Source organism: Eriocheir sinensis, unplaced genomic scaffold (assembly GCF_024679095.1).
Source record: "Eriocheir sinensis breed Jianghai 21 unplaced genomic scaffold, ASM2467909v1 Scaffold51, whole genome shotgun sequence".
Taxonomy (NCBI): Eukaryota; Metazoa; Arthropoda; class Malacostraca; order Decapoda; family Varunidae; genus Eriocheir; species Eriocheir sinensis.
In genome coordinates this window covers 419,867-431,736 of record NW_026111843.1, presented here as the reverse complement: position 1 = coordinate 431,736, position 11,870 = coordinate 419,867, and the positions used below count along the sequence as shown (strand labels likewise).

The 11,870-nt window shown below is 42.1% G+C and overlaps 1 protein-coding gene across 1 annotated transcript in view; it reads left to right on the top strand.

The window, feature by feature from the left end:
• Positions 1-6,764: 6,764 nt before the first annotated feature.
• The window catches only part of LOC126992856 (fat-like cadherin-related tumor suppressor homolog), a 56,008-nt gene continuing 50,902 nt past the window's right edge, over positions 6,765-11,870 (top strand). Inside the window, exon 1 of the mRNA XM_050851674.1 lies at positions 6,765-6,802. The gene's annotated coding sequence lies outside the window, so the exon portion shown is untranslated. The remainder of the gene's footprint in view (positions 6,803-11,870) is intronic.

The following is an 11,870-nucleotide window of genomic DNA, read 5'->3' as shown; positions in this document are numbered from 1 at the left end:
GATTTGAACTCTCTGCTTCCTACCACTAAGCCACGCCCTGATCCAGTTCAAAACTTTCCCATCTATGCCGTGAGCCTGTAGTTTTAGTAATAGCCGGTGATGGGGAACTTTGTCGAACGCTTTACCGAAATCTAGATACAATATGTCATAGTTTTCATCTCGGTCAACCGAGGTTAGTAAGGCAAGAACTACCCTTTGTGAATCCATGCTGTGAATCATGAATTAAACTATGCTTTTCTAGATGGTCCCGAATGCTTTCGGCTATAATTGACTCCAACATCTTTCCTTCAACTGACGTTAGGCTAATTGGGCGATAATTTGAGGTGGCTAACTTGTCTCTCTTTTTGAAAATCGGCGTCACATTAGCTACTTTCCATTGACTGGGCACATACCCAGAATTTACCGACATCTTAAAGATATCGGTAAGCGGGCCACTGAAGTCCTCCTTGCACTCTTTCAGCACCCTTGGGAATACTTCGTCTGGGCCCGGCGATTTGTTTTTCTTCAACCTACTAATCTCATCCTGGACTACTTGCCTAGTGATGATCACATCCCTCAACTTGTCGCTCTCTTCGCCCTCATATACCTGAACTCTCTCCGGAATGGTTGTTAGATTTTCCTGCGTGAAAACTGAGAGGAAATAGTCATTCATCATTTGGGTCATATATTCTCCATTCTCAACGAGCTCACCTGTGTTAGTTTTCAACGGTCCAATTTTGTCCCTTGTTTTCGTTCTGTACAATTTGATGAAGCCCTTGGGATCGCTCTTGGCCTCGTTGGCTACCCTAATCTCATAATTTCTTTTTGCTAGGCGGGTGTTCCTCTTCACCGACTTGGCTAGCTCAACATACCTACCCCTGAGGTGGGTTTCTCCGTTCTTTATTTTCCTATAAATTCCTCTCTTTAAGACTATCTCATGCTTGAGTCTGCGGGTCATCCATGTGGGGTCGTTATTTTCCTTCCTACGTGCATGGTAAGGGATATGCTGTCTGACCCTCTGCAATTACTCTAACTAAATGATTGTAGGTCATTTCTACATGATTCCCCTGTCTTTCCGGCTCCAGCCTTGAGATCTGGCCCTCTTCATTACCACTTAATTACAGACCTATTTCCATCTTACCCAGCTTTAGCAAAATTTTTGAAAAAATGATGTCAGTAAGACTAATGAATTACCTGTCCAAACACTCACTCCTCACCTCCGTTCAGTATGGCTTCCGTCCTAAGTATTCTACTGAATTAGCACTTCACCATCTATGTCAAAATATTTACAATGCTTTGGATGCAAAAATGTTCCAGATAACTGTGTTCTGTGATCTCACTAAGGCTTTTGACACCATTTCTCATAACATTCTACTAGATAAATTGTTTGTTTATGGAATTCGTGGCAATGCGCATAATTGGTTCAAAAGTTACTTAGCACACAGGAAACAATGTACATCGTTTAACAATGTGTCATCGCCATATACAGATTCCGCATGTGGTGTGCCCCAGGGATCAATTCTTGGCCCGATTCTTTTCTTAATATATATCAATGACATAATTCATAGCAGCAATAAATTAAAATTCCTTTTATTTGCCGACGATACCACAATTTTCATTCAAGGACATGATCTTGAAGATATAACAGACACTTTAAATACTGAGCTTATCAATGTATCAAATTGGATCATGAGTAATAAATTAACATTAAATATTAACAAAACTAAGTTCATGATTTCTAGTCCACTCACGACTCAGCCAGTTCATACATCAATAAAAATAAATAATTTTGCATTAAATGTAGTTACTGATTTTAAATTTTTAGGTATAACTATCGATAATAAATTAAAATGGAAACAACACATTGACATGGTAAAATCAAAGGTAGCCCTGCTAACGGGCGTAATATACAGACTAAGAGATTGTTTGAACCAAAACTCTTTACGGCAAATTTATTTATCTCTAATATATCCGCACCTTCTATACTGTTGTGCCATATGGGGAGGCGCCTATAACACCTTCATCGACAGCCTGATTATTTCACAAAAAAACTCTTACGTGTTATGTTCTTTAAAGATCGGTATGCTCATACAAACTGTATTTTTAGAGATCTTAGGTTGTTAAAGCTTCCCGATATTATATACCTTCAAACTAACTTATTTGTACACAAAGCTCTTCACTCTTTCCCTGTATACCCTGGCTTTACTGTGATGCCCCACTCTGTGCCCCGTAGAACTCATCAATTGCGTCTACCGTTATGCAGGACCACACACGCCCAGCAGAGTGTTCTGTCACGGGGATCAAAAAACTGGAATAACTTGCCTCAGTCCCTTCTAAATAATGATAATTTAGTCTCATTTAAAAGAAATTTATTTTCATTGTTACATGGTAATTATACTTAATATTTTTCAGTGAAATATATACCTTGACTAGCTCACATTAAGGCAGGTTAAAGAGTGCTTGCTATGCTTTCCCCCTATCCTTCTCCTTCCCCCTTTCCCTCCCTTCTCTACTGCTACTACTACTGCTACTACTGCTACTACCACTGCTGCTACTACTACTACTACTACTACTACTACTACTACTACTATCAGGCACGTGCAGAGGGGGGGTGCTAGGGGTGCCCAAGCACCTGCCCCTTTTGCTCCTGTTTTAAAAGTGCCCTTTTCAGAGAAATGTAATACAGGCCTGTGCCCCGCCCGTTCGATGTCTCGCAGGATTGACACGACTTCATTACATATTTCGCTTAATTTACTATTGCATCGACCTTCCCTCTGTGATTTCTGGACAAGGCAGAAGAAGAAAAATGCCTGAAAGATACAAGTATAGTGCTACATCTGCTACGGAGGACCATCAATACCAAACCTTGGATGACTACTACCGCGTGAGAGTATTTTATGTGTTTTTAGACACAATATCACAGGAGCTAAAAAGAAGATTTAAAGGTGGGGACAACACAACATGGGGTATCCTAAATGCCTTCCATTGCATGACAGTTCAAGATAACTGGAAAGAACCTGTGAATGAAAAAGCATTCAAGTCATTGCAAAAATTATGCCAGTTTTATGAGCTGGAAGAAGTAGACAAGCTACGGTTGGAATTGAAGATATTCTATTCCTCATTTCCATGCCTGCCACAGAACACTGCAGCTACACTGCTGAATTTGATAAAGGAAAACAATGCCCAGGAGATATTTCCACTTATGCTTGAACTCTTAACAATTTATGCCACTCTACCCGTCACAACTGCAACAGTGGAAAGGACCTTTTCTAAACTCAAGCTGGTGAAGACAAAGCTGCGCAGCCTGTGCAGTGAGGAGAGGTTATCTGATCTCTTGTTGCTAGCAATTGAAAAGGATATACAAATCAACAACAGTGAGGTTATGACCATATTCAAAGAAATGGCACACAGAAGGGTTCTCTTGTAAATATAAAATGATAAGATCTGGTTAATAGCATACTGTATTAATCATACGGATTGATTTTCTTGCAGGCATTTATGTATAAGTAATATATGATTTTTTTTCTTTAAATAGATTCCCTAGTCTTCTACTGATAATCAGTACAGTAGACTTTATGTTCATATAAAATATTAGCCTGCTGGTACCTATGACAGTTTAAACAAATTTGAAAGGGTATTGAGCAGATATATGTTTTATTCTCCTTCATTACTATATTTTTGCCCTTTTTTTCACTTGAGCACCTGCCCTGAAAAAGTTCTCTGCACGTCCCTGACTACTATTAGAATATGTAATAGTAATGTTCAGGATCAGTATCACTATTATAATTTTATTATCACTATTATTATTATTATTATTATTATTATTATTATTATTATTATTATTATTATTATTATTATTATGCGTTACTACTGTCACTATTATCATGTCTATCATTATTATCATGTCTATCATTATTATCATGTCTATCATTATTATCATGTCTCATTATTATCATGTCTGTCATTATTATTATTATTTTTTTTATTGTTATTATCATTATTATTAGTAATATTGTTATGAAATTATTATTGCTGTTAGTAGTATTTTTGTTGCTATTGTTATTGTTATTATTATTATTAGTATTATCACTTTGTTCTATTAATCAGGAACAAAAGCCTATTTTCATTAATTTTGTATTGGGGTGCACATGTATATAGTATGCATTCTGAGTTAGCCATACTTAATTTTTTTGCAATCTTTAATATATTTTTGAGAGACCTTGTTGCGCCTGTTATGCTCACTTATATATAAATATATATAACATGTAGTCCATAAGAGAGCTACGGCTCAATGGACTAGTGGCTTTTAAAGACAATGTGTAAAATAATCTATGTAACTACCTTGAGGCCAATCAATCAATCAATCAATCAATCAATCATCCAGCCCTAAGGTTCCCCAATTTACCTCCTCAAGGTGTCTTCTGAGCCCCTCATAATCAGCTCTTCTAAAGTCAGGCACCAACACAGGGTTGAGTTCATGGGTCACCGCCCAGTCTAATTTAAACCTGATTTCCCTGTGGTCACTGCCACCTGATTCTCCCCCCAACATCTAGCTCACTGATCATATTCTCGTTGTTAGTCAGGATTAAGTCTAAAATGCTATTTCCTCTGGTGGGCTCAGTCACTGCCTGCTTGAGAAAATGATCATGTATTACTTTCAGAAAATTCTCAGATTCTAGATCACCCACCACGCCTTCCCAATCTATATTCCTATAGTTAAAATCCCCCATTATGCAGACATTTTTGCTCCTGCTCGCCCTGCCTACCTCTTGCAGTAATATATCAGTGTCCTGCCTGCTGAGGTTGGGTGGCCTGTAAAGAACCCCTAGAATTAGTTTGTCTATCCCTTTGTGGACGTCCACCCAAACTGATTCTGAGTCGCCATTTGTTTGAACAGAGTTGTTAGCGAAATATTTAAGTGTGTCTTTAACATAAAGTGCCCCCCTCCCTTCTTCCCTTTCTATCCACACACGGGGAGGCGGTGGCTGAGTGGTTAGCGTGCGGGCCCCGTATTTACCGCGTTCTGGACGACGCGGGTTCGAATCCCCACTCTACCACCTGGGATTTTTCAGTCACCGCCGAGTAGCCTGAGACTACCCACATGGTGTCCTGAAGACCACCCATCAACCCGGACTCTAGAGCAGTGGTTGCCAACCTTTTCAAAGCCACGGACCAGTCGAGTAGGTGAAAAAATTCTGCGGACCAGTACCATAGGCATAGATCCAAGCATACATTCATATAGTTCAAATGGATATTTTATTTTTTTAGCAATTTAAAACTCACAGGGACAATACCATGTAATGTGATGTTTCACATTATACAAAGTAAAGTGATTATAAAGGCTAAATTATTCAAATGGACGCCATGAGGGAAAAAATACTACATAATCTACAGCACTTAGTACTACAGCAGACATGGAAAAGACTCGCTGTCATGGTGACAGATTCATGTACCTATTGCAAGATCTATCAATACACCAAAACGTAATATCTCATATTTTAAAAATGAAATTACAAATCCGATCTCCCTCTCGCTGGCTTTAGCTCCTCTTCTCTTTCTTGTCTTTTTTCTTTTCTCTCGTTCTCTCTCTTCTTTATTTTTTCTTCTTCTTTCTTCCTCGTCTGTCCGGCGGGTGTTACACCGTACTCTAAACGTTTCATTCAATTTTTATTTCATTATAACTACTTATTTGAAAAAAAATGCTTTGACAGATTATTATTTTCTTAAATTATGAACAAAACAAAAAGTCACTTGTAAAGCAATTTCCCGGACCAGCAAATCATAAGCCACGAACTGGAACCGGTCCGCGGACCATAGGTTGGGAACCACTGGTCTAGAAGAACCGTCCAAGTCATTCAAGAATGAGCTTCGGGGGGCAGCATGAGCCAAGAATACATGGCGCCACTATAAACACTCGCCTACGCCATGACGGGCTTGGGCCGACCACCAGGCCCATGAAGAAAGCCTACCGGCGCTATAGGCTATCACGATAAAAATTAACAAGTGTTAATAGCACAAAAACTGTGCTAGATCGGCGTCGCATGACCCTCCAACACACCTCCAACACTTTATATTATGCAACTAGGGGTCTAAAATGGAAAATGCTGAAAAGTAAAGATGGCGCCACTATAAACACTTGCCTGTGCCACAACCGGCTGGGGCCGACCATCAGGCCCTACTATGAAGACCTACCGGCGCCACAGGCCAAGACGAAAAAAAAAAATCTATAATGCCATGTTGTAGGGTACATCAGGGCTAACAAATGTTATTATACAACGTCATGTATACGGTGTATGGGTATGCCAGGAAAACAACTTGAAGAGAACAAGAAGATGGACAATCTGTTGATCGGCGTCTGCGACGCCGATAAATACGCGCGCAGACTTCGCCCGCTGCCAGACTTCTCGGCCTGACAGGCCGAGGCTCGAGCTTAGCTCAGGGCGGGAGTTTACCACTGACAAACAGCGGTTACTGTCCCCCCTTCAGCAAGGGAGATGGGGTGTGTGGTGAGTGGTGTGTGAAGGTCCCGGCAATACCCAGAGATTGACTATAATGAACCTTGCTCATGACTGGTTACTTGCTGGCGATGACGAGTGCAGGTCGTCATCAGGTCGTGGTGAATTACACACACATATAGTATCTTTTTTTCTTTGTTATTATCTTTGTTGTTGGTGGTGATGTTATTGTTATTGTTATTACTGCTGTTGTTGTTATTCCCTTTCTAAATATTGTCTTGCTGAATTTTGCTGTAGTATATAACCTAACTTATTATTTTCTCTCTTTTCAGTCGTGATGACAGAGCAGGCTTCGTGGTGTTAGTTAGGTAAGTGTGTTCTGACATAAGCATCAACACAAACTGGACTCAGTACATGACTTTATTGATGTCGATGTCCTTTTCATGTTATCTTAGATTACGTGACTAAAGCATCTCAACAAGGAAGTGTGGGGCGGATTAATTGCTAGGTAACAAAATAGATAGAGTTTACTGAGTGGAATGAAGCTCGTGGGTTGAAAGAAGAATGAACTAGATGTGTGTGTGTGTGTGTGTGTGTGTGTGTGTGTGTGTGTGTGTGTGTGTGTGTGTGTGTGTGTCCATGCGTCCGTCAGCCTCCTAATCATCAGTCATTGTGAAGGGGATATGGCAAAGCACCTTTAACCTACATTATAATCTAACCGCTTGTCGGCGTATGTTTCCGCCCCTGCACCAAAACAAATACTGGCCCGTGATGGTGCGGCCAGCAGGTCCCCATCTGTCCGGGCCCATGGCGACCCGTTAACCCGCAATGTACAGCGTGGCCACCTAACCTTTGTGGACGAAGCAATATGGTGTTTCTCAGGCTCGTGCTCACAAACGTTTCGGTGGGAGGCTTGCCCACCAGTATTTGATAAGGCTTTGTTAGATGCTGTGTTAGTGTTTCCATGGGTAGTTTTATGAGTCTAGTGATAGTTTGGCAAGGCTTCTGCACCTTGAATGTGAAAAGATCGTCACTTCAGCCTGGAGGGCCAAAGGAGCACGTGAGGAGGGAGAGCGAGAGAGAGGGGAGAGTACACAACAAAATTGGCATTTGCATAAAGAATGGAATATGATTTTGTTTTCATAGACTCGATAAATGGACGCTCTATTTTTTTGTTAGTTATTTTTGTAGGAATAATAAATGCTCCATGTCCTGTTGTCACTGGGATACATGTTTACATTGCCATGATACACATGTGTCTCTCCATTTTACATAGATATCTTTGTCTATCTGTTTGTCTGGCTGCCAGTATCTCCGAGGGCCTGTTTGTCAGTCTTTCATCTAAGTATTTATTGCTTTCTATCTATCTGTCTATATTTATTTGCATACAGATACTCACTCATTACATATTTAGTGAGTTAACAATGTTTTTTTTTATGTGTTCGCGGCGGTGTGATTCATATATCCATGATTTTGTTTTGTTTGTATCGAATATTTTGCTCCGGCTCATCGCTTTCACGCATCCCCGATAGTGAGAAAATTAAGTTATCCACAGTGGGAATATAACACTGTGTAGTAATGGCCAAAACCAATTAGTAATAAAATCCTGATAGATATTTCAATCCGATTTTTTTTTTTTTTTCGTTGCTAAGGTAGGAAATAAAAATAAAAATGCTGCTGACACTAAGTATGAATTTTTACAGTTGACACAAAGTAATATAATGAAGATAACTGAGAAGGTTTTAGTAATTTATGAAAGGAAGATAAGTGCATCGAAGATGAGAACAAGAAAAGAAGAAAAGAAGAAAAAGAAAGTAAGAAAGTTCAGGATAAGACACGACAGAAAAGTTTGTGTGTGTGTGTGTGTGTGTGTGTGTGTGTGTGTGTGTGTGTGTGTGTGTGTGTGTGTGGTGGTGTGAGAGAGAGAGAGAGAGAGAGAGAGAGAGAGAGAGAGAGAGAGAGAGAGAGAGAGAGAGAGAGAGAGAGAGAGAGAGAGTGTGTCATGCGTGCGGCTGGACGTGAACAAAGGCGAGGGAGATAAAGCCACAGGATGAGAGTGATGGTCGCAAATTTGCATGTAAATTTGGATAATAACACAACGATACTAGATAATGTGTAGGTGCGTTACGGAGACACGGGCGGATCGAGAGCGGCGGGGGGCGGAGGGCGGCGGGGTGAGGGGGCAGGGAAGGGAAGGGAAGGGAAGGGCAGTCGCGTTAGAAGGAGGACGGAAGGAAGGGCGAGGGAGTGAAAAGACGCGAGAGAGAAAACGAGAAGTAAGATTGATGAGTGTTCGGAAGTGTTTGGTAATGGTAGTGTTGGTGAGGTGATCGTGGCACAGAGATGGAGAGAGGAGAAGCGGAGAAAGAGGGGAAGGAAAGAAACAGATAAGAAGGAAAGTAAAATGAAAAGAAATGAAAAAGGAAAGAAAACGAAATGAAGCGAGGCAGGAAGGAAGGAAGAAAACAATGAAAGGAAAGGGAGGAAGAAAAGTACAAAGATAGAGAAAGGAAGTATAAGGAAGGACCGAAGAAGGAAAGACAAAGAAAAAAAGAAAGGAAAAGACAAAGAATGAAAGAAAGGTAGGAAGGAAGAAAGAAAAAAGCATATGGACTAGAGAGTAAAAAGAATGAAAGGAAGAAAAACTAATTAAAGGAATGACTAAAAGAAGAAAAGGAGAGGAAAGAAGACATGCATTAGCCGGAGGAAGGAAGGAAGGAAGGAAAGGGAAAGGGGAAAAGAAGAGAAGACAGAGGAAATGAGAGAGATGTGAAGGGAAGTGTGTGACGGGGATAGTGGCGTAGGTATCAAGGAAGGAAGGAAGAAATGTGAAAGAAAGGGAGAAAGGAAGAAAAAGAAAAGAAAGGAAAAGGAAGAAAGGAAGGGAGGAAGGAAGGAAGAAGGAGGGAGGAAGGAAAAAGAATGGAAGAAAGGAAGGAAGGGAGAAAAAAGAAAGGAAAATTAAAAGAGAAAAGGACGAAGGAGGAAAGGAAGAAAGAAAAAAGTGAAGAAGGAAAAAGAAAGGAAAGGAGGAAGAAAAAATAAAAGAAAGGAAAAGGAAGATAAGAAGGGAGATAGGAGGAAAGGAAGAAAGGAGGGAAGGTAGAAAAAAAGGGAGGAAGGAAAAGAACGAAAGGAAGGAAGGGAGGTATAAAAAAGTAAAGAAAGGAAAGGAAGGGAGGGAGGGAGGGAAAAAACAGAAAAGAAAGGAAAAGGAAGAAAGGAAGGGAGGAAAGAAGAAAAAAAAGAGTAAAACAAAAGAAAGCAATGAAGGAAGAACATAGGAAACAATTGCGCCATACTTGGTGATGATTGTGTTGGTTATCAATCTGAAGAGAGGAGGAGGAGGAGGATGTGAGTTTACTGCATAAAAAAAATATATATATAACGAAGCAGTATCGTGGCATTCCAATCATTCGGGACGGGAAGGGAACACGTATTCTTAAACATTTCGACAACCAATCACACCCACCCATCTGACAAGGTTTTCGTAGGAGTTGTGAAGGGCATCTCCACGGGTAGCTTTATGGCCCTGGAGGTAGTTTGACAAGGCTTCTGTACCATGGACGTGAACAAAACACTCATGACAACCCGACGAATCTCCTTCACGGCCTTTGGAAATAGTTGTTGTGTGAGCCCAAAGCGTCTGAGAATACCGATTTATGTGTTCAAGAATCTGATGACCCAAATGATACAACGGGTCACGGCAACATACCATAAGCATTCCACGTGAAGTTAACCCGGAAACTGTGTTGAAAGTATTACATTTTATTATAGGCAACGACACCCTCTGACTGGCTGCGTGTGTGACTACTCATTGTATATCTTTTGGCCTGTCTGTCATTAGCGAGATTTCTTGGAGGTTGGTGAGAAGTGTTCATTTTGGAGAGAGAGAGAGGTGGGGAGAGTGGGAGAGAGGGAGAGTGGGAGAGAGGAGACAGAAAGAGAGAAGAAAGAGAGAAGAAAAGAAGAGAGAGAGAGAGAGAGAGAGAGAGAGAGAGAGAGAGAGAGAGAGAGAGAGATTTTCACTTTTTAATACATTTTTTAGTGCACACACACACACACACACACACACACACACACACACACACATAATCAAGGTAATGAATGACTCACACGTTATGTTTCAAATCTGCGGCGCGGAAAATTAAGTTATGTAAACCTTCCTTCTCTTCATTTTTTTTAGCTCCCGACCCTTCCTTCCCGACCCTTCCTTCCCGACCCTTCCTTCCCGACCCTTCCTTCCCGACCCTTCCTTCCCGACCCTTCCTTCCCGACCCTTCCTTCCCGACCCTTCCTTCCCGACCCTTCCTTCCCGACCCTTCCTTCCTGTTCCTTGACCTTTCCTTCCTGACCCTTCCTTCCTGACCTTCCTTCCTGACCCTTCCTTCCTGACCCTTCCTTCCTGACCTTCCTTCCTGACCCTTCCTTCCTGACCCTTCCTTCCTTCCTTCAACCCTTCCTTCCTGACCTTCCTTCCTGACCCTTCCTTCCTGACCCTTCCTTCCTGACCCTTCCTTCCTTCCTGACCCTTCCTTCCTGACCCTTCCTTCCTGACCCTTCCTTCCTGACCCTTCCTTCCTAACCTTCCTTCCTGACCCTTCCTTCCTGACCTTCCTTCCTGACCCTTCCTTCCGACCCTTCCTTCCTGACCCTTCCTTTCCTTCCTGACCCTTCCTTCCTGACCCTTCCTTCCTGACCCTTCCTTCTGACCCTTCCTTCCTTCCCTTCCTTCCTGACCCTTCCTTCCTGACCCTTCCTTCCTGACCCTTCCTTTTCCTTCCGACCCTTCCTTCCTAACCTTCCTTCCTGACCCTTCCTTCCTGACCTTCCTTCAACCCTTCCTTCCTGACCCTTCCTTCTGACCCTTCCTTCCTGACCCTTCCTTCCTGACCCTTCCTTCCTGACCCTTCCTTCCTAACCCTTCCTTCCTGACCCTTCCTTCCTTGACCCTTCCTTCCCAACCCTTCCTTCCTGACCTTCCTTCCTGACCCTTCCTTCCTGACCTTCCTTCCTTCCTTCTTCTTCCTAACCTTCCTTCCTGACCCTTCCTTCCTAACCCTTCCTTCCTGACCCTTCCTTCCTGACCCTTCCTTCCTTCCTTCCTTCCTTCCTGACCCTTCTTTTCCTTCCTGACCCTTCCTTCCTGACCCTTCCTTCCCTTCCTTCAACCCTTCCTTCCTAACCCTTCCTTCTGACCCTTCCTTCCTGACCCTTCCTTCCTGACCCTTCCTTCCTGACCCTTCCTTCCTGACCTTCCTTCCTGACCTTCCTTCCTAACCCTTCCTTCCCCTTCCTTCCTGACCCTTCCTTCCTAACCCTTTCCTTCCTTCTGACCCTTCCTTCCTGACCTTCCTTCACCCTTCCTTCCCAACCCTTCCTTCCTGACCCTTCCTTCCTGACCTTCCTTCCTGACCCTTCCTTCCTAACCCTTCC